At 51.8% G+C, this 20,786-nt stretch overlaps 1 protein-coding gene across 4 annotated transcripts in view; it reads left to right on the plus strand.

The window, feature by feature from the left end:
• Positions 1–13,080: 13,080 nt before the first annotated feature.
• Positions 13,081–20,786, plus strand: part of MAMLD1 (mastermind like domain containing 1) — a 111,631-nt gene continuing 103,925 nt past the window's right edge. For 2 of the 4 annotated variants that reach the window (XM_036226430.1, XM_016123683.2), the window contains exon 1: positions 13,086–13,351. The gene's annotated coding sequence lies outside the window, so the exon portion shown is untranslated. Of the gene's footprint in view, positions 13,352–20,786 lie in introns of all 4 variants that reach the window. The other 2 variants (XM_016123686.2, XM_036226428.1) reach the window with 2 other exon arrangements.

Raw genomic sequence — 20,786 nt, forward strand, 5'->3', positions numbered from 1 at the left:
TTCAATATTATTTGCAACACTTTATTCTTATAATTTGATGATGTTAGGTCTGATTTTCATCACGGCCTGCCCCACTGCTGAATGAGATGAGGATCCTTTTAAATTTTTCCGTAGAGTCCCTCTAGCTTTCACAGGGTGTTTTGAATTGATGGTCAGCTGACCCAAGCTTGTCATTTTCCTTATTGCAAGTTTCTCAAAGTTACAAAAGCCAGACAACCTCCAAATCCCCATGATTACTGTTGTCCCCCATACAATCTGAGTGCTACAACTACCACATAACCACACGCTTCACAAGTGACAATCTAGATAACTGTGATGCCACCGCATATCAAGGGTTATCACCAGCTCTTTTCCCACCAGAAATGAAGTCCATATTATCATCTGACTTGTAAGAGATCCAGCTCCAAAATCTTATCTTCGGGATTTCTAAGGCCCTTCCTAGTACAAGCTATCTGGTTCCCCAGAGAGCAAAGCATAAGATGAAGGCTTAAATGCAATATCTTTATTGGGAAATGTTATCCCAGAGAGCAGGAGTCAGAGGTGAGGTTGGGCAAAACAAGAAAGGAGGAAGAACCAAAGCAAGGCTACAATATCTAATTATGCATCTTCATGTGTGACTGGTTCTTGAGTTCTTTGAGAAGCCAAAGTAAATATGTATCAAAACTAGGGGAGAGAGGGAGAGTAGTTATTCCCCGTCTCCTTTTTCCATCGGTCAAAGTTTCCCTCCATGGAAACTTAGCCAACCTTACATGTGTGCACACCAAAAAAGTTCCCCTGGCATTCTGTGCCACAGTGTCAAAGGAGAAGACCTTCTCAGGATAGAAGCATGTGATGGAAGCCTGAGGTGAGGTGTTATAAAGCTGTACCTGCGTGAAGTTTGTTGGACCCCACACAGAGAGACCTGATTGCTTTAAAGATGGCTGGAAGAAAAGACAAGTGATGCTAAGTGGATGGGATATGATATATAAGAGGTGTGGGTAGTCTTCCTGCTTTTTTATGAATCTTTCTTTCAGGACTAGTGTGGCACTAGAGCAAGGTACTCAGGGGATGCTTAGGGGAGAGTGTGTAAGTGCCTGTTACTTCTCGGGCTGGATGCTGAAGCTGGGAGTCACAGCCAGCAACAGAGAAGGAGCTGAACCACCTGGCTTAGGATTCCAGGCTTAAGGAGCCTGGTAAAGGGAAGGACCAAGGCCACAAGGCAATATAGACTCCTGTCCCAGAGGCTTCTGCTTCCTTCCTGTCAGGGGATAGAGGCCACTATTTTCCAAGCTCAGAGACAAGTAGGAAGAAGTAGGAATCCTTTAACAGGGAGTAAAGAAGGGAGGCCTCTAGGGAACAAGAGGGAAGAGTGGGTCCTGGGAGGTGGGAACGAGATCCAGTCAGAACCATTAAAAAACATCATAAGAGCATCCACTTAAAAGTATAGATGTCTGTTCCCATATGTAGCTGGGGCTTTAGAGGTAGTGAGATCAAGGTTCTTCAGGAAACCGTGAGTGGACACTGAGCAGCAGGCAGCAGCACGAACTGCCTCTCTCAGTGCTTTCAGCAATGGACGAACTGCTTGCATCTGAGCCCATTGCTTCAAGTGAATGGATGGAGATCCATGGGCAGGATGGCTTCGATTTGCTCCAACCCACAGTCCCAGGAAACCACAATTGAAAATCAATAATTACTAATAAATCGCTAAGTAATGTTACACTGGCAAAATGGCCATTTCATTAGCAGGAACAAGCCCTGAGCGGAGAGCAAGAGGAGTTGGCATAGAGTTCGGCGGGGGACAGTTAGTTCTGGCCTATGTCTGGGGTAGGAAATGTTCTGCGTGCTGTTCATTCTACTGTAGAGAAATGTGGTCCCTCACGGCTGCAACTTCTTAGGGCTACAGAAGCTTCTCAGGTCTTCTACTTTGATTTCCCCAGCCTCATTGAGCCTACGGAGTGGCATGGTGGACAGGTACCTGTGAGGTGGCACACTGCCATGTTTGCTTTTCAGGAACGAGGAGCCAGTGTGAGGCTGTGGCTTCACAGACAGCGCCGGGACGCTGGAATGGACAATGATGCATTGTGGGAAGGAGGACTTCTGTGGGACAGGGCTAGGGACAAGGGAAGGATGGGGAGGAATATGATCTCTGCATGGCTACATGTAGGAAGCTTTGAGATGCCCGCTGCAAGGGTCAGTGCGGCACGACGTCTGGCTTGTTTAGAATGCCACGGCTCTAAAGCAGGGCACCATGGCCCTCCTTGCCAGCCAGGCATCTGCCACTAGATCCAGGGAATTTGATTACTAAAGCCCTTTGTTTTGCTGCTGATGCAACGTGACACCAGCCTGTGCGATCTGGCTGTAGGCATCACGTTACCAGCACACAGCAATGAGATGTAAATTTGGCTGCCGCAAAAGGCACCAATTTTGTCTTCTGCTCTGAATCTCCTTTCTCTGAACAGCAGGGACATTTCAGTCCCATGTAAAGCACACACTCTCTTCCTCCTGGCAAATGCCCAGTACCATAATTCTCCTGATAGCGCAACCTTGGCAGTGTCTTGGGCAGCACCTCCAGGACAAGGAGACTGTTCTGAACCCTAGATCCTGAGTTGCTGGGGGCAGTGATGAGGTGCCCAGAGAGAATTCACTTTGGTAGCAAAGTATCTCCTGGCTGCACGTGTCTCTGTGCTCAGGATAAAGGGCTGGGGACACAAAAGTCCCAGCCCACAGGGAAGAGCAACAAGCTGCTTTCTTGCCCTTTCATTTGATTGCTCAAATTGCACCAGGTGGCATCTATACTCATTCCTCAAGGCGGCAAGTCTTTCTTGCTGGCAGGCATGCTATATGGAAGGCAGGATGGGGTAGGCATAGCCACAGCTCCGACACAAGTGGCGGCCACCCGCAGCCCAAGACTGGTCTCTCAGCCATCTGGGAAGGTGGGTGGCCTCTCTGGAAAATGCTGCAGATGGGAAGTCCAAGCCTGTGAGAGAGCTGGAATCCGAAACCCCAAGAGGGAAAGGAGCTGGTCCCGGGTGCCACGCTTGATCAGCTGCAGGACTGAGCCAAGGACCCAGGGTCTTGCCTCCCAGGTCAGGCTATGTTTCATTTGATGGCACTGCCCTCACAGGACAGCCTGCATCCACTGGCTAGTTAAGCGACTCGTCCATTGCTGAAAGCACTGAGAGAGGCAGTTCGTGCTGCTGCCTGCTGCTCAGTGTCCACTCACGGTTTCCTGAAGAACCTTCCATCTCACTACCTCTAAAGCCCCAGCTACAGATGGGAACAGATATTTATAGATTTAAGTGGATGCTCTTATGATGTTTTTTAATGGCCCTGACTGGATCCTATTCCCAACTCCCTACATACACACATGTATTTGTCCACGTTGCCTGTTGGTGCACTCAGGTCGTTTAATGCACAGGACGGATGTACCACACTTGAGAGCTGGAGGGGCTCTGTCACTGAAAAGATAAACAGGCTTTGCCCTCAGCAAGCATTTATAGCAGCAGCAGGTTGAAATTGGCTGTACCTGAATGATAGCTAAAATCTGACAGATACTAACTCATTGAATTCTCACTCCAAACCTGTGAGGTAGGTATCTTGATTAGCCCCATTTTACAAATGAAGAAACAGAGGCACAGAGAGGGTAAACAAGTTGCCCAAAGTCACACAGCTGGTAAATGGAAAAGCCTGGATTGAAATGAGGTTGGTGCTCGGCTGCTTGCTTTTCTACTACACTGTTTAATCTCTCACAGGGGCTGTATGAGGGTCCGATAAGCTATGTGTCAGGTGCCAGCACATGTTGCTAAGGGCCGCTCGAGCTTTCAAGTGCGGTAACGCATTGTCTGCCATGATGAGTGTGAGATGGTTTTTCCTTTGCCACATACACCCCCACCCGAGTCTACAGCCCACTAAGTCCAGCGGTCTGTGCACATTAGGCTTTCAGAAAAGGCTCCTTTGTGCAGTCCATCAGTTGGACATGCAGGCATTTGTATACTGCACAGCAGCTCTGTCTCTGAGCCTGTGCTGGGAAGACAAAATAAAAGAGAACTGGGCCTAGAATCAAGTAGCACCTAGTCTGGTGGGAGACAGTGGATCTGCACTTACAGACCAGAGTGCAGAAGATGAATTGGAGTCGGCTCAGATGTCAGAGGTGCTTTTTGTAAAGGGGCTGCTCCTTTTCCTGGTCTCAGGGAGGACAGGGATCGCGAAGGGCCACACAGCAGCAAACGAAGTCTTCAAATGAAGCCTGCTGGCTGCAGAGGAGGGCCCTAAGTGAGTGGGGGAAAGCAGGGCCCCCTGTAGCCTGGAGGAAACACTGTGTGCACAGCATGGAGGTGTGAAAGAAACACATATTTCAGAACAACAGGTCATGTGCTATGTCCACCACAGGGGCAAATCCAGAGGACATACCATTGAGTCAGAGAATCATTCTCAATCTTTAAAATGGAATGGAATTTCCCCTGCTAGGGTTCAGACTTTCTTGGGACCCATGATCCCTTTTTTCCTTCTGATTGCTACTTTCTGGAATGGAGATGTCTACCTTATGCCTGTCCCATGATATTAGTCAGGGTTCTACAGAGAAACAGGATCAATAAGATGGATAGATAGGTAGATAGAAAGAAAGAAAGAAAGAAAGAAAGAAAGAAAGAAAGAAAGAAAGAAAGAAAGAAGAAAGAAAGATAGATTTACAATAGGTTTGGCTTGCATGAATATGGAGGCCAAGAAGTCCCCCAATCTGTTTTCTGTAAGCTGGAGAACCAGGAAACCCAATGGTGGAATTCAGTCTGAGTCCAAAGGCCTAAGAAACAGGGGGTCATGGGTATAAGTCCCAGAGTCTGAAGGTGTGAGAATCGGGAGCTCTTAAATCTAATGTCAGGAAAACATGGCCATCCCAGCTCCAGAAGAGAAAGGAAATGTGCCCTTCCTGTGCCTTTCTACCACATTCAGAGCTTCAGTGGATTAGCTGAGGGTGAATCTCTTTACTCAGTCTGCTGGTTCAAATGCTAATCTTTTCCACAAACATCCTCACAGACACACCCAGAAATAAGGATTTACCAGCTTTCTTGGCATCCTTTAGCCCAGTCAAGCTGACACAGAAAAATAATCATTACACCCATCATTACATTTTGGAAGCAGATAATTCGTTGCTTGGTTTAACAGGTTCACAAGTAGAAAGGCATTTTGGCTCAGGATGGCTCGTATCCTGTGTCTCACCCATACCTGATTTAGATGGCATTTGGATGAGATTTTGGACTGAGAGTTGCTGCTGAAATGGGTTAAGACTTATGAGGATGTTGGGATGGGATGTTAATTGTATTTTGCATGTGAGAAAGATACATGAACTTTTGGGGGCAAGAGGGTAGACCGATTGGTTAAATTGTGTCCTATAAACATTTGTACGTTGCAGTTCTAAGAATGTAACCTTACTTAGAACTAGGGTAATTGTAAATGTAGTTAATTAAGTTGAGGTGAGGTGATTCTGGGGTTGGGTGGAATCCTGATCTAATATCACTGGTGTCCTTATACAAAGAGGAAATTTGGACACAGGGACACGCATTGAAGGAAGACATTGTGAAGAGACACAGGGAGACACAGCCATCCACAAGCCAAAGAGAGAGGCCTGGAATAAGGCCTTCCCCCTCAGTCCTCAAAAGAAACCAACTTTACTGACCTCTTGATCTCAGACTTCTAGTCTCTTGAGCTGGGGGTTGATACATTTCTGTTGCTTAAGCCCCTCAGTCTGTGGTTCTTTGTTACAGCAGTCCAAGAAGACAAAGAAAATTTGGTGTTTTGGAGAAGGGACTTTTCCCTGAGAATAATAGGGAGCCATGAAACTATTTTAAGCAGGGCAGGAATGAGGTAAGATCTGTATTCTATAAGTTTACCCCAGCAGCTGTGAGGAAGATGCGCCAAAGGGGGCAAGACTGGAGGCGAAGAGGCTAGTTAGGACATGTTGCTGTACTCTAGATGAAAGCTGACGGTTGCCTAATATGATAATCATAATAGGAATAGTAATTAGTAGTAGTTGCAATATACCTCGTTTTATAACACTACCCGATCATTTATACTGTACTAGGTGCTTTACATAGATTATTATATTTAACACTCACACTATTGTCATCTCCATTTTGGAGACTAGAAAACTTGCCCCAGGCCACATAGTAAGTGATGGGGCCAGGATTTGAAACAGGCAGTGTGGCTGCAACAGCTGCGTGCAATTGGCATGTTGGTAAATATTTGACAACCAGCCCCGATTTGCAGCATTTGCCTATTTCTGTGGTGTCGATACTCCCACCACAGCCAATTCCAAGCTACTAACGAGTCATCACCAGGTTCACAAAATGGCTGAATATGTAGTTGTCCTTCCTTATGAGGTGGTGAAAGCCAGCTAAGCAAGCTGACAGTACTAAGAACACATGAAGTGCGTGTTACTTCCCTCCTCCCTGATGGCTTATCGTAATAGGATTCTGTCGAGGCTGCTGAGCCCCAGACCACCTAGGACATTCAAATCTTGGTTCTAGCGGCGAGTAACTGTGTGATCTCAGGCAAGTTGCTGAACCTCTCTGAACATGTTTACTCAGCTCTGAAATTAGTTTTTATGAGGCTTCATTGAACTCGTGGATGTGAAGCATGTGGCCTGGCACATAGTAGGTATACTCCAAGCTTTAACTGCCTTTATTGTTACTGTAATTGAGTTTTCCAAACCAAGAACAGCAGGAGCACACTGGTTTTTCTCCAGAAACCCGCCTGGACTGTGAGTCTGCCCGATGCTGGGCCTCAGCTGGTTCCCTGGTGTTAGGTCGTATTAACCTTCTGAATGGTCATGGTGGTGGTACAGCAGTAGCCTAACTAGTTGCTAAGACAGCCACAGGCCAGACCTTTTGGGTGTATGTGTGTTTGATCACAAATTCACAAATGGTCCGAAGGGTCTTAGAACAGTGGATGGAGCCTCTTCCCATGTGGGGCCTGAGTCGTGCCTGTGCTGTTGGAAAAAAATGTCATCGCATGAAGAGTAATAATTAGCAAGCCATCTGCATACTTTTTTTCTATATAAAAGCTTTGACAATGTCTTTCAGTTGTATGTATGGTGCACAAGGAAAACTGGCAGCCATCTGGATTTACGTTAATTCCCTAAATTATTTCTCTATCTCTGTTTAGATAACCATTTCCCATCTTTATCTACGCTTCGATGGTATTGCCTATGCATTCTGGAAGTAGCATTCATGGTAAGCAAGGAGCTGTGGGGGGAAAATTGACTTGTAGCAACAGTTTTCTGGTTTCATGGTGAAATTGATGCAGTCATTCTGCAGCCCCTTAATTAACTGCTTGCTTGCTAATAAGGGCTTTTTTCTTAAAGGTTCCTATTTTTTCTTTTAAATCAGTGAAGTTGCCAGGAAATTACAATCAATATTTTAACAATTTCCCATTTGTTTCCATTGTGATTCTCAAAAATACTTACCACCCCCAATGTCCCTGTTAATTAAAATTGTTTAAGAACACGATGAAGAGAAATAATCCAACTCGTTTCCCAATGGCTCTCCTCCACCACAACAGGGCAAAATGCCATGTGTCCCCCACAAGTGCCCCAATCTGGCTCCACACCTGGCACAGACTCACGTTTTACCAGACATATCAGAATGTTCACCGTTCGCCCAATATCATAAGGTATTTGAACCTTTGGTGGGGGGACATGAGCTTTCATATTAATGTGTTTCATCTTGTTAGATTCAACACCTGCCTCCTGTCTTTGGGTGGGTATTTGCTATAATATTCCTAACAGTAGCCTCTTCTCTGAGGACTAATGACCTATGGGCCAGGTGCCCTGCCAAAGGTGGTCCCATGCACAGGGGGCTACAACTCCAACTATACCCCAGTAAGGCAGGTACCACTAAGACCACCATTTGACAAGTGAGACATCTGAGACTCAGGAGGTTCACATAGCTAGGAGGTGTCAGAACCTGGTTGTATACTGGGGCCTCTGGCTCCCTGATCAAGTTGTGCTTTCTTTGCCTGGGCCTCCCCATGGCATTTGTCTGTCCTGGTTCCTGCCGGTTGTGGCCTCCAATCTGCTGTGGTCAGAGAACACAGGTCACCACTGGGGTCAGGACTGTATGAAGAGGATGAGTCAGCAAGCCCTGAGTGAATGCTTCAGGAGCCTAGAGCTCAGAGCCTGAGCTGGAGGTAGGGTTGTGGTCTCTGCATGAGTGGGTGTGACTGCTGGGAGCTAGGGGCCAGGAGAGAGGCAGGGGGAGCAGGTGGAAGGCATGACATCCACTTGGGCACAGCCAAGAACCTCTGCATATGTGCAGAGGTGGGGGAATGCCATGCCCCATGCTGATCCCTGCTACATGCACCACCCCATTTCCTCCCTCTGGTTCCAGATTCTGCCATCCAAAGGCTGCTCTGAACTCCCTCTGCCCCAGTCACAGGTCAGCCATGAGTTTATCAGGGAGGCTTCAGGGGAACCTTAAAATTCCCTGGTAAAACAATGGAACAGGAAGAACTGAGGGTTAAGGCCTGCAAAGCCAGAGGTACAGACAGGGCCGTGGATGGCCGAGGAGGGAGGGCGTCCATGCTGCAATGGGAATCAGGCCAGGCTTCACAGAGCAGGAGGCTTTTGAGATTAGCCCTCAGCAGGCATTTAAGGGAAAATGTATGAGCAAAGGTGGGGATGTGGGAAGAACGAGGAATTGTTTGGTGTCCAATTAACAGCCTAGCTAGGCAGAAGGCCCAAAAGCATGTGTGAAAGTACCAGGAGATGAAGCTGATGGAGGGCTTTGAATGCCAGGCCGAGGAGTTGGCATTCAGTGCTGTCAGCAGTAGGGAGCCACAGGAGGCTCTGGAGCAAGGGAGTAACCACAGAGTAACTGTATGTGTGCTTCTTATCTGCAGTTAGCATGCCTGTTCTCCACAGGCCCCGATCTGAATTCCAGAGGCTGCCAGGTAAGCCTCCAGCACTTGTTACATGAACTTGGAAAAACTCAGCATAAGTTCACAAGAATATGACTATGAATGACAGATGGCTACTGATTATTTTTAAGCTCCCAGTTCGGGTCAGATCAAAAGCAGGCCCACATCGGCTTTGGCATGGTGCCCCTGGACCCCTCCCTATAGGCCGAGCCCAACCCTTTGCTTCGCAGCATCTCAGCAACAGGGCCAGGAGATTCCCTCAGGAGAAGGGCAGTCCCCCGAGACCCCTGTGGGATTCCTTTCCTCAACAGGACTGTGTGCACACTAAATATGAGTGGCTACGTGGCAGATGGAGGCAGCCCAAACTTTGAGGCCCAATTGCATTCTGCTCCGCTACTCTCAAGCTGTGTGACCATGGACATGTCCTTTTACCCCTCTGAGCCTCCCATTTCCTCATCTAGAACATAGAGATGATGGTGGCTTATACCTCATTGGGTACATGGGCTCATGCAGGTAAAGCACATGGTAGGCTTCAGAAAATGGAGAGAGATGCTGTTAGCTCAGGACTTTGTCTGCATTTTGGGTGACAAAACGGTCTCACAGCCAGTGCACTCAGTGTGGAGAAAGTCCTCTCCCCACCTGTTTCTGTTCCTCTCCTATTTGTCTATTAATCTTGGGGGTACCCAAGGTGACAACCACAGGGAACCTCTGTTTCCGGTAACCAAAAGAACCACAACACATCTGGGCCACAGGGCCCCTTGGGTGACATGACTCCAGGCTGGTTTTAAGGCACAAACAGAAAGTTCTTCGCCTGACCTCCAGTCCTCTTAACCTTTGTTCAGGTCATGAAACTCCTTAAAGTGCAATGAAATAAATGAAAACTATGGGCTCCATTCCCAGTGTATCCGTATAATCCTGCGGTCCCCAGAGTTTCTGGAAAATTCCAAGGAAAGAGAATCCTACTAGCATTCACTGAGGAGATACTGCCTGCTAGTCATTGCACTAGGAGCTGAAAATACAGCTGCAGACACTGATCACAGCCCTCCTGGGGTCTAACCTATAGAGGAGGACAGCTAGTGGTAAGCAACAGAGAGAAAACAAAGAGGGAAAGGGGAGAGGAAGTGCCAGAGATGGGTGTGGGGCTTTGAACTGTTACATAGGATTGCCAGGTGACATATGTGTCAAGATTAAGAAATGAGAGAATCAGCCCTGTGGATATCTGGGGAAGTGCATTCCAGCACAGGGAACAGTTAGTGCAAAAGCCCTAAGGAGGATGCCTGGTATGCAGAGGAAGAGTCAGGAGACCTGGAGCAGAGGGAGGGAGGGGGGAGGTGACAGGGAAGATAATGTCATCTAGATGGGGAGCATGTCTTGCAGGGTGCAGAGAGATTGGGACTAGACTGAGGTAGGGGACAGGGCTTTAGGGGGAAGTAGGAAACAGAGGAACCCATTAGGTGGCTACTGGAGTAATCCAGGTGGGAGATGTTGATGGCTGGACCCAGGGGGGAGCATTGAAGGAAGAGAGACGGCTGAGATGGTGGATATATTTTGAAGATGGAGATGACCTGCTTGCATCTCTGGATGTCAGGTGTGAGCAAAATAGAAGAGTCAAGGAAGAGTCCACGGCATTTGGCCTGGGCAACTGGAAGGACACAGCTGCCATAAACTGAGGTGGCAGACTATGGGAGAAGTGGTTTGGGGAATGACCAGCAGCTCCTCTCAGGCCAAGTGGAATTTGAGATGTGTAGTATTTATCTAGGTGTTGATGCAAAGCAGGCAGTTGGCCATCTGATACAGGTGCAGCTGTGACGTCACAGGATCCTATGACATTTAGGGGAGCTGGCATCACTCGCCCCACTGGGGAAGCGGAGGGAAAGTGACATGAGGGTAGAGATTTCTGGGAACAGAACCCTATCTTCCACCTCCTTGACCAGTGTACTTCATGGGGATGGGGATCAAATTTTGACAACACTGCAATGCTCTCTGATAGTTATTGCAGGTTCCAACTACTTTGTTAATTGGATTCCCTTCAAGACATTCAAGAGCTGTGTCTAGCTCCAGGGGTGCATGGTGTTTCTAGAATGACCCCTCCTCTCTGCAATATCCTGACAGGCCAGGGGCCTTGTCTGGAGTGAAGATGAGGATCACAAAGTCACTAGAGAGCCATAAACATCCTTGGACACAAGCCCTCTGCTGAGCAGCCTGGGCTGGGCCCAGCCGAGGTGGATTACTTCCCAGCTGAGCCTTGCATGCCCACCTCACCCTCAGGGGCCCTGCTTGCCCTGGTACCGGGGTAATGTACAGGTGTCTGAAACCTGTGCCATGCGGTTGGGGCTCAGAGGCTGCCCCTCGGCAGGGGAACTTTGAGAAATCTCGGAGGCCATCCCCCACCTCCGTGGCCCCTACTAAGTCCATGAGGGAACCACGCTAGGTTCTCAGAGGGCTTGGGCTGTCTGCGCGGGCTTAGGGCATGAGAGTGGAGCGAAGGAGTGGCTGAGTGGGCGGCGGGCCCACCCCTTTATTCCCAGCCCGCGGCTCAGCCGCGTGCAACCAGATGTGGTGGTGACAGGTCGCTCCTCAGAGGTGCTGGCAGGAGCCGTGAGCAGGCTCTGAGGCTTCGCCCGCCGAGCGCTGCTACTGTTGGACCTGACGCGGCATTGGCCCACGGGCTGAGATCAGGGAAGTCCAGGTTAGGAAATGGAGCCGGGGAGGAGACCCTGGAGAAAAGGCGCAGGCCAGCCCTGTGGTGGGGGAGGGGAGCTGCCGGCCCAGGAACCATGCATACGGCCGACCGGCAGCTCTGGCCCACCCGGCAGTTCACAGGCAACCGGTGTGCCTGCAGAAGCTGCAGGTGTTTGCCCCAGGATAAAACCCTGCCGAGAGAGGGTCAGTGCAGCCCCACTAAGGTAGGGGCTTCACAGCCCCAAGCCAGGAGGGCGGGAGACTGGCTGGCGCGCCTGGGCTCCAGGCTGAGCACACCGGGGGGCAGCACAGACAGCGTCCCCGCCGAGATGGTGGGGGGAGGGGAGTGGCGGGCGTAGGAGGAGGGCAGAGTAAGGAGGAGGGGGAGAGGGCGGGGAGAGAGGGGGCCGCTAGGCGATCTAGTGGGCGGGTGCAGTTGAGTAGCCGCCACCTGAGAGCCCCGGTCCCCATTGCTGTCACAGCAGGTCGGCCGGGCTGTCCAGAGGTAGCCAGTGAGCGGACGCATCGGCAGTGGGACAGGCGCTACCCGCCCAGCGCCCCCCACTGAAGGTGAGCGCCCTCTCAGTAGCTAGCTCTTGGGCCAGTCCCTGCTGAGAATGGGACGGGATGGGGGTGGGGGTCGAATGGGCTACTTTACAACGAGGCTCCCGTCCATGTGACGCTCTGGAGTCCTCCAGGGTTCTGCCATCTCCCTCTCTCTCTCTCCCTCTCTCTCTTCCCCGGTGTCTCGCTTCCACTCTATCTCCGTTATTTTCCGTCGGTTTCTGTTGGTGCCTCTCTCGGTCTTCCTCTCTCAGCTCCCGTGATTCGCGCGCACTCTCGCCCTGTCTATGATGAGAACTGGCTCCTGCGCTCGCGGCTGGCCCTTGGTCCGTCAGGGGCGCGCACCGTTCTCCCGCGCGCTCTGCCCACTCTCGGGAAAGCTACCTGCGCCTGCGGGTTTCCTAAGCGCGCGAGGCTCAGCCTGTGGCCCTCCCGCGAGTTCCTTCCTCTCATGCTCGGGGGCGCTCGGTCACCCCGCTACCGCCTCTCCCCATCAGCGGACCGTCTAGGCGGGCCACCTGCCGCCAGGGGCACTGATCGCCTCCAGCTGCGTGCGGAGCCACAGAGGTAAGTGCTTTCATGCCCCTTCTTCCTCCCCTCCGCTCCGACCCAGGCACCCGGGTTCGAGTGGACTGGAGAAATGAGGCGACTACAGCGAAGCCAGCCTGTGGTCGCTTTCCCTTTTAAAAAGTGGCCAGAAGGTCCGGGAGGTCCCTTGGGCGGCCGCCGCGCTTCCGCTGCCCGAGACCCCTTTGGGGCCTGGAAACTCGGTGTTTCGGGGCTCAGAGCCCGCGGGGTCGCGGGCGGGGCAGCGCGGCTTCCCCTTTAAGGCCAGAGCCGCTTGTCGCCGCGAGTGTGAGGGTGTGTGAGTGTGCGGCGTGCGTGTCTCCTCCTCCCCGAGTGACACAGCAGTGAGAAATGCCTATCAGTAACTTAAACCCCCGAAACTCCACCTTCCGGGCGCACGGCGCGGAGCCGGGCGGTGGGAATGGAGCGAGCAGATTGAGGCCGCCACTGCAGCGCCGCCGGCATGAACTTGGCCACGAGCTGAAGCGGCCGGCGGCGGGCGGGCGCGGGGGCACCGGCCGCTAGCCAGGGGGTGATCTGCAACCGGGCCAAGCCACTCGGCGGGCGCCGGAGGCCAGGCTGCTCGCGCCAGCAGCCGCCCGCCCCTGGGGCACTGCCCCCGCCACCGCCGCGGGAGCTCCGCAGCACGGTAAGGCTGAGGCAGGCATGGGAGGTCCGAATGCTGGGGGGGGGGCTCCAAGGTGCCCTAGGGGCCCCATTTGTGATTCCCATCACGGAGGAGCCCAGACTCAGGGGTGCTGAGAGCTGGGGAACCCCAAAGTTTGCTCCAAGCACACGGCCCACCTGGCGTAGTGTGCGGCCGCCCCACTCTCGGACCAGCCGGGCCGGTGTGAGCGCGGCTCGCATCGCCCGGGACTGCGGCCTCTTCCTTCTTATCCGCGCCCACCGACCGTCTGGAATCGGGCAGAGGCAGCCAAGTACCAAGGAGGGAAAGCAGAGGGGCGCAAGCTACGCGGGCTCCCCCGGCCGAGCCAGGCGACCGGGAGGCTCCCACTCTGTCCCGGCGCCCCCTGGGCCGCTTGCAGCCCGGATACCCCCGGCGACGTTGCCTTCATCTGCTAGCTCCCTGAGCCCGGGCCAGTCGGCAATGGGCGCAGGATGCAGGAATCCCTCCCCCCCCCCCACCCCAACCGGGTTTGCCGCCGCCGCCGCGGAGAGGGAGTGCGGAGTGTGCGCGCGCCGAGCCCGCTGCCTTGGGCTGGCTCCCTTGCCAAATCCTCCCCTGGAGAGCAGCCCCGAGCAGAGCTGGCGGCTCGAGGCAGCCCCGACTGGGCTCTTGCCCGAGCTCCGGGCGCCCCCGCGCTCGGAGCTCCCAGGCCTCCGAGCCGCAGCAGAACCCGGCGCCCGGCGCCGGCAAGGGCGGGCGGGAAGCCCCCCGGAGCGCCGCCAAATACTTTTCTCGGCCAGTTGGCTCGGCTAGGCTCCATCCCGATGCAGCGTGTCCGAAGCCGCTTGGAAAGCTGGCCATACCATCTGATTCTGATCCGTGATTAAAAGCGGACTGAGCAGACACTAATAGGATTAGCCTGCCAGAAAACTGCTCTGAAGTCGTCGGAACCTGAGCAACACAGACGCACCTCGGGCCGGGGTTTTGCCCTCCACGCTCCTGCAGCTGGGTGCTGCCGAGTGGGGCGCCCTGAATGTGGGTGTGTGTGTGTGCCCCGGTGGGAGCACAGGATGGGTGGGAAACGGGGAGAGAAGAGATTCCCCTTGCTGGGGTGGCTTGACGTTTTTGGCAACAGAAGGAATTCCCGGGGCTCCTTCCCCGCGGCGAATGGGCCGTTCATGGGTAGCCGACTGAGGCTGCCTCCGGGACATTGTCTGTGTGGGAGAGCGAGCCCAGCGTACGACAGGCGGGTGGCCGCGCTGGAACAAAGACGCAAAGTCTCCCCTAGCCCGAGCAATTTCGAAAGAGTTGGATGGGAAAAGGGCCCGGCTGTGCTGGGGGAGACCCCCGCGGGAATCGTACCGCCCCCACCGGCCCCGGCCGCGTGCGATCGTGTTCCCAGGCTGCAATGAGCCAGCGGGCAGCACCGCAACGGCGCAGCCCAGTCTTTCGCAGGCGTGGGCCGCCGCCCGGGTGCCCACGGGCCGGGAGGGGTCGGGGCCGGGGCCGCGCACCCACGGGGGCTTCCCAGCCGCCGCTGCTCAGGGCTCCTAGAGGCCGCGCAGCTTCTTTCCCCACCCCACCTCTTCTTGTCTTTATAGATCGCTCTCCTTCTCACCCACCACCGCCGCTGCGGCCAACAATCCGCTTTCTAAAAAGCCCCTTTGTTTCCCAGGAGGCTGGAGAGAGGGAAGGGGAAAGGGATGCAGAGGCAGAGGGCGGGGGCGGCAGCCTCCCAGTGGCTTTGGACCGCTCGGGACAGGAGGGCATATGTAGGCGGCGGGGGAGGGGGCCGTTTCCAAGACCTTCCGCAGGAGCCGCAGAAGGTGTAGGGGAGCCCCCAGCTCATGGCACCCAGCGGGCGCTCAGCCCGCGGGCGTTAGACACTCTGGGCCCCAGCAGCCCGGCGGGCGGGCGCTCAGGCCAGCCGGCGGCGCGCGCTCCATGGGCTGGGCAGACGCGGCTCTCCGCTGCGCTCGCCGGGCGCGGGCAGAGGGGGCGCCCTCTCTTCAGTTTCGCTTTACTGCCCGCGCCCCTTGCCACCTGGGCTCTGGGCGGCTGTCGCGCCCGCGGGTGTGAGACGACGGCGGCGACTCTGAATCTCTCGCCACCCCGGGACTACTGTCTTTACTCTTTTCCGCGCCCTTCTGCCGCCACCTCCCCCCACCCGCAGGCTCCAGCGCTCCGTGAGCCCCCTTTGTTTGGAGGCTGGGAGGGAGTCCGAAAGGCCACCTCCGAGGTTCTTGCAGTCTGGAGGGGGGCAGTGGGGAAGAGGATACACCTCCGGACTGTGCCTCTGGGCACTTGGAGATATACAGGATTTAGCTGGCCCCTATCCCTTACACCTGCCCCCCAAACTTACGGGACCCTGCGGGTGGGGGGGCTTACACTGAGGAATGTTAAACATAAAGTGGGAAGTAATCTTTTGCCAGCCTCTGGGCCTGCCCTGCCCCCGCCCTCCAAAGCGGCCAGCTTCTTTCCTGGTAAAGTTTGTTCGGAAAGGGAATACTGACTATAAAAAAAATTGACAAATAAGGAGCAGTGGGCGGAGCCCAAACTCGACTAGTGGGTCTCCTGAGCGAAGTGAGATTCCTCCAGATCTCTCGCCGTCACCGCCACCACCGCCTCCGCTCCCTCTCCGCATTTAATCTCATGGAAACATTATTTGTGCCTTTTCACATATCTTTCCTCTTCCCCACTCCCCTCTGCTCCCTAGAGATTATTCGTAAGTGTTGATTGAACATTTGTTCTCTGGTCTCTGTAATAGAAGGTGAAGCGTTAACCCGCCCCCACCCCCAACACGCACATCCCAACTGCATCTAAAACCACAAGAAAGTGCTCAAAGAGTAAACCAAGAGCTCTACCTTCTCCCCCCCCCCCGCCCCCTTTGTGCTTCCCGTCTGGAGCAAGATCATTGGAAAATAAAGCTGCTGATGTGCGAGATGGAACATATGGTCCCTCCATAAGAGAGTAGCTGAAATGGCCTTGAACCTGCCGGACAGACCAGCTGTTTGCTGCCAGCCAGAGCAGCTAATCAGCTTCTTCCCCTTAAAGTAACAGCCCTCTTTTCTCTTGATGACTAGTTTGCATATTAAATAAGATATTCTCCAGAGGAGAAACATGATGTGGTCCTATATTGCTTTGTACTTTGGTGGTACAATGCTTGTCCCCTCCTCTGGGGGCTGGCTGCCTTCACTTCTCCCCACATATACTTCCAGTGTGTGAGTATTTCCTTTAACACGGATTTAAGAATGTTGCTCCAAGTGGAATTTGGGGAGAGGGAGGCAGGAAAAACGAGAGGGACTGACAGATTCTCAGATGCCAGGGAGGAAGTCTCTGTTTTGTTCTACTGGCCTTAGAAAAACTAGCAGCAGCACCCCCCCCTTCCCCCACTTAAATATATCACAGAGAGCTGCAGCTCTTCCTTATAAGATCTCCTTAAAAATCATCCTCTTCCGGCTGTGACCATTTTCAGTTTTCCTTCAGTACAATGTGTTTGAGAGGGGGAAAAAAACAGTTTGGCATTGGAAGAAGAAAGGCTTGAGGAGATACAAGGAAATTCCATGTTAGGAAATCATTAGCAAAGGGTGACTTCGTCTGTTTTCCTGCCACTGACGCTGACAGTGACACAGATGTGTGGGTTGAAACAGGAACGTCACTGAATATTTAAACTCGACCAGGAAATAGCCTATTGCTAGGGTGGGGGTGGGGACTATACATTCACTGCATCTTAAGGTAGAGGATTTACTGTTGTTATTCCTTTTCACTAAGGAACAGGAATTTTTCAAGCTTGGACAGCACATTTAATATCATTCCTCCCTCCCTTTAAGCTGACCTAAAAGTTTAAAATGCACCTGTTAGTAGAACATCCCTAGGGAACTCAAGCACTGCTTAGGCTTATAAAATGGGCAGAAAATGATCTTAGACAAGTGGTTCTTGTCTTCAGGTAGTAGTCGCACTACTCCTTCTTTAAAGGAGCTTCCTATATGCAGTAAACCTGGTTTTTTTTTTAGGTTCTGATTTTGCTTTTTTTTTTTTTTTTTTTTTTTTAACTGGAGCCGTGCTTTAGAGAGTTAATTATGCTAAGAGCTGAGAAATTTGTGTTCTAGAGAACTTTCCGCACTAATTAGTAGTATGGTCTTGGACAAGTTCATTCTCTCCCCTTGTTCTTCCCTCTTCCCTCCATGACTTCCAAAACTGAGTCTCTTCCAGCTCGGATACACTTGTGATTTGTGAATGAAATAGTAATTGTCTGGGAAAGTGAAATAGTATTGGGGAAAACAGCTAGATATATATGTTTAAATGGGGCTGAGATTTTAAGGGACAACAAGAAGAGGGAGGAGTAAAAAATGGCAGAAAGCTAAGCAAAACAATATACAAATGGGAAGTGTTCCTGCTCTTTGTGTCTTCTGCCAGTGTGAATTTCTAACCCAGAATCGTGGATGGTGGAAGCTGAGAGGCAACCCCGGAGGGCTTCTTGTCTAGTACCCCTAATCCAGTCATCTCAGGGCCTATCAATGGCAGGCCTCCTAATCATTGGGTTGCTTTACAGATAACAGTATCTAAACTCCTTAAATTAGGCTGGCGTGTTTCCAAAGGACTCATCTAATATAGAGCAGATTTGCTGTTTTGCAGTTACTTAGCGAAGGTTTCAAGGACATAAAGGCTTTCCCTGTACACACGTGCCCCACTGGAGTATGGGGTCTGAACTCACCGATGAACCTTTTCTTCCTAGTCTAGCCGGGTATTTTTTTTTTCAAAATTGCATTTCCAACTTTGAGGATGCAGCAGCCATGAAAGAATCTGCCACTGTCCTGCTTGATGTTAATATTGATTTTTTTAAACGGATTGGGGGAGGGGTGGACATTATGAAGAAGGACCTTTTATCCTCTGAGCTCTTTGGCAATTATCTTGCTGCCATAAATGTTGATACACATATAATGGATGTAACTAAAAAATCTCCTTATCCAAGCAGAAAAGGCTGAGTGTTTGTTGGAGCAGATAGAATGCTGAGAGTATGAATAGACCAACCCAGATGTGGTTGGGGAGGGAGATAAATGATGGGGGAACAGGAGTCGGTTACTATGGATCAGCACAATAAACTAATTCCCATCATACACCTCTCACAACACCACTGAGGGGTAACCTAGGCAGCACCAGTCAACTGTACGGCAGGAGCGAAGCCTCGCAAAGCTCAGCTGGAAGCAGTCTGATTTTTCAGACAGTGAGTCCTTAAACATCTTAGGGACTTTGAAGAGGGAAACTTCATAAATCTGCACGAACGCGATAGGTTTTATTGCAGTGCTTGCTACTGGCTTTGTCGTCACTGCTGTCGTCATTTAGAAAGGAACAGCAAGGAAGAGTGGGCCCAGGAGCCTGCTGACAGTAGGGGTCCTGAAAAGGGGTGGGCTTGAATAGATTCCTGTGTGGTCTCCTAAATGACGAGCCGGGGGCTGCTGAAGCTGCTGAAGCCTCAGGAGCATTTGCTGCAAGGGGAGGGGAGGGAAGCAAAAGAACTGGGTTCTGTCTGTCCCATATTCCATTACTTTAATTTTTCTCCCTGTTCACAGAGCCTCCCTGATTTCCTTTGTGCCTCAAGTCCCCCTTTAAAATTTGACCTCTTCATTATTTCCAAAAACAATCAAACAGGTGACAGCCGCAAAAGATACCCCCAGGTGAGGCATAGTGAGGGGCCTCGCAGACTGGACATCATGCTCCCCAGAGACTAGGCCAAGGAGTACCATAAGGTAAAGACCCTTCACGAAGTCTGTGAGAATTGTTTTCTCCCAGAGGGACTCCCCCTGAGCTTCCATGGAGCCCCAGCTTCTGACATCACCCTATTCACTGGCCTATATGAAGGTGGGCTCTCCTGACCCTGGAGGAGGAGCCCCCCACCTATTGCAGCCTAGTCCTGCCTTAGTTGCCCTCTAACCCTGAGGCAGCTGGCACCCCTTTCTGCATAACCTGGGACTTAGCCTCAAAGTGCCCCCACTCCCTGGAGGGGAAGGGACCCACCTATCTTCCCCTCCCAGGGTGCTATGCTGCTCATTCTGCCTAGAAAATAACCACTAAGTGAGCTTTAAGAAGTGCTGTTTTTCTTAAGACAGAATTGTTCCAGGAGGCCTGGAGGAGGACAGGGCCATCCATGATTCTAACATGCTAGAAGGGGACCTGGCCAGTCGGCCACTGTGTTTACCCCCACTTTGCTCCACTCCTGGGAGCACCTGGATGTTAGGCCATCAGGACATATTCTGCAGATTCTGGAAGAGGCCAGTGCAGGCCACTTGGCTTGAACTAGTGAAAGGTATCTGGGTCGGAAGGGCCTGGTGGCTTTGGCTTATGCCCTGCAGCTTTGGAGAGGAACTCTGGGCCTTGGGGAACTAACGGAAGGACAGAAACCAAGTTGTCCTGAATGCTTTGGGCAGTGTCCAGTCCTCTGACCATTTGAACCTGAAACCCCCACTCCCCAGCTTCGTTAAGAGACTGGTGGCATAAAAAAAGAGGACAGGATCTAGCTCTGCCTTCCTTTGTGGGGTCCCATTAGCTGCTTGACCATAGTCCTACACATAGTCGACAAAGCTGCTCCAACGCCTCTACAAACTCAGACGCTGAGTGTTGGAGAATTTTTGAGCTGGTAGAGGAAAGCTGTGTGATTTTACACAAGAGGAAAGTGAGGCCCAGAGAAGGGGCTTGAGTTTCCTAAGGGGACACAGTAGAGGGAGCCCATAGCAGACAGAACTCTGGTCTCAGGCTCTCAGTCAAGTACTAGGGTCTGGAACACCCACTTTGCGCTCATGCTAAGGAAGAGTGAATGTGATTAGAGAAATGTAATATAATCCTGTGTCAGTGTGTGGTTCAATTAGCATTGTTGGGACAGCAGAGGGATGCAGAAGGGTGCATTGGAATCAGAAGTCCAAGTTTAGAACTAGCTGAAGATCATCGAAGTTTATAAGTTAAGCATCAGTCTGGGGCCCAGACATCGGTGCCTCAGAAAGGGGGGGAGTGTCTTGTCTTGTCTTGTTTTGTTTTCAGGTTGCCGATAGTGTTGGGCAGCCAGCCCCTTGGAGGGCTGGGCTGGGAGGGCTCTGTTGGCAGTTGTGGGTTGTTTTGAGTTTTGTTAATGAGATCTTGGTATTAGTATCTGCCTCTGGGAAGTTTCAGCACCAACCTGGGAATTTGAAGTGGGACAGTAGTTTCAGGGTAGTTGTCAATGTCACATGCTTTGCATATCTAATTCTGAAAGACTGGCATGCATTATGCTAGGTTTGGGGAGGAGGGCACAGCGTTTCTAAGCCGCTTGTCTGTCAAGGATTAATTTAACCTCTAATTACTACATTTTCTTCGCAGTTTGCTGCATGAACATGTTGTAACAAAAGCTCAAAGAAGTATGCCATTTCATTTCGCTGCCACTCTAAAATTAATTTTGGGGATATGGAGTCAAATCTGACACACTCGG

This window comes from Rousettus aegyptiacus, unplaced genomic scaffold (assembly GCF_014176215.1).
Source record: "Rousettus aegyptiacus isolate mRouAeg1 unplaced genomic scaffold, mRouAeg1.p scaffold_m13_p_9, whole genome shotgun sequence".
In the NCBI taxonomy this organism is placed as follows: Eukaryota; Metazoa; Chordata; class Mammalia; order Chiroptera; family Pteropodidae; genus Rousettus; species Rousettus aegyptiacus.